This window comes from Etheostoma cragini, chromosome 23 (genome assembly GCF_013103735.1).
Source record: "Etheostoma cragini isolate CJK2018 chromosome 23, CSU_Ecrag_1.0, whole genome shotgun sequence".
NCBI classification, from domain to species: Eukaryota; Metazoa; Chordata; class Actinopteri; order Perciformes; family Percidae; genus Etheostoma; species Etheostoma cragini.
In genome coordinates this window covers 1,708,020-1,709,812 of record NC_048429.1, presented here as the reverse complement: position 1 = coordinate 1,709,812, position 1,793 = coordinate 1,708,020, and the positions used below count along the sequence as shown (strand labels likewise).

The 1,793-nt window shown below is 44.1% G+C and overlaps 1 long non-coding RNA gene across 1 annotated transcript in view; it reads left to right on the top strand.

Moving 5' to 3' along the window:
• Positions 1-1,676: 1,676 nt before the first annotated feature.
• The window catches only part of LOC117938988, a 12,565-nt gene continuing 12,448 nt past the window's right edge, over positions 1,677-1,793 (top strand). Inside the window, exon 1 of the long non-coding RNA XR_004655511.1 lies at positions 1,677-1,709. This is a non-coding gene — a long non-coding RNA (uncharacterized LOC117938988). The remainder of the gene's footprint in view (positions 1,710-1,793) is intronic.

Here is a 1,793-nt window from a genome sequence, read left to right as displayed (position 1 = left end):
CCTCCCCCCTCCCTCCCACCTTCCATCTCGCCCTCTCCCTCCCTCCCTGATATCTCTCGCCCTCCTCAGGCTCCAGGTCTTCCCCCCTTCTTGTTTTTCCTCATAGTTTCCAGTGTCAGGCCTCCACCCCGTGCCTTCCCATGTAATCTCTGTGTGTTTTAGGTGGAGGTGAGCGTCTGTGATCTAACGTCTTAGATCTAACGATGCGTCTCGCTGTGTCTATAAATATCGCTTCAATTTAATAAGAAATGGAGAGAGAAAAAACATTAAAACTGCCGTTTGTTTAAAGTGTTGAGATTGCAGATGAACAGCAGAAGCGTTGTCATGTGTTTTAAAGAAGTAATGCCAAATTTGGATGCAAATCCAACATAGTGTGCACATAACATGCACAGGGGAAAGAAAAGCCTCCTATACAGCAAGTATCAGCAAGAAAATGTACTTTAAAGTGACTCTATGTGACTTTTAGATGTTTTTGAAAAGATGTAATTTTCCATCTAATGATCTCAGACGACCTGTAACAGAAAACAAGACTAACAATCTTTATAAATACCTCTGCTCAGGTCCTAATTTTTTCGTCTGAGTCACAAAATGATTTACGGCCGGTGTACAGACGGCGCTGCAGAGCTCACATTCGGACGCGTGACAGATTTTTTGGTAACACCGGTAAAGCCAGTGTTAGTGCGCATGCAGGTAAAAGGTAGCTGGAGATTATTATAAATAGGACTAATTGTAATTTCCCTTTATTTTAGAATTTTTATGTAATACAAGTTATGGCTTAAAGGTGTCCTGTACACGGCTCACTGTCACCTTTTCTCGGCTAAACTTAACAGACATGTGACCGGTCGTCAAAGGAAGTAGTTTTGCAGGAAATCGTACAAATTGTTGTGTGTTTTTGTATAATATCATAAGAGAATTGTGTTGTATTGTGTACTCTGAACCCAGAATTAGACGACGTCTCTCAGGGAAGCGCTGCTGTGGCTGAGTCAGTCCTTTGGATTGGAAACCCATCTGTAAAATCAATGTGTGTTTTTACTTCTGAGTAAAACTGCACTGACACATTCAGAGAGGAAACGTTGACGTTGTGAACAGAGGTCGCCCTGATGCTCTTGTTGCACTTGAACTCATGCTGTAATCAGATGTAACGTGGGGGACAGAGGCGCAGAAAAGCTGGAGATCTGCTTCGTTCAGAGACTCCCTGCTGGTCTACAGTAGCGTCTCTGATGTGGCGCTGCAGCAGGAGGTGAGTCACATTCACTCTTCTTCTTTGTCTCTCGCAAAAACCAACACGGTGACACAAAAATACCACGACACGGCAGCGAAATATAGAAGATCAGACTGTACAACAACTTCTTCAAACACCGAGCACACAAACAACTCCCCACTTTCCTTTTAAATCCAACCCGATTTTCCTTCACACTTACAGGGGAAAAAACTTATTTTGCATGACTCATCCACATTTTTTTGGCTTCTCTCAACAATTCTTCATGTGTCTGGTCTTATTTCCTGTCGGTGGTGATAGAAACGTTCCTTTGAATTTGAAAGGCATGCGTCTCTGTGACTGCGGCAAAGGAAAGGATTCCTTCAGAAGGGTTTGAGCCTGTGGTTCTCGTAGTGCTCGTCTCAGCGGCAGCGTGTTCGGGATGGACGGATGTTAAAATGGACCTAAAAACATGTTGGTCTGCAACAGTTTGTCTCTGTCGTGTGGTTAAGTTAAGTACACATGTGTGACAACGGGAAAGATGAGGACCGGAAGTGAGAAGTGTCTGAAGAAACCACTGGGGGGGGGGGGGGGG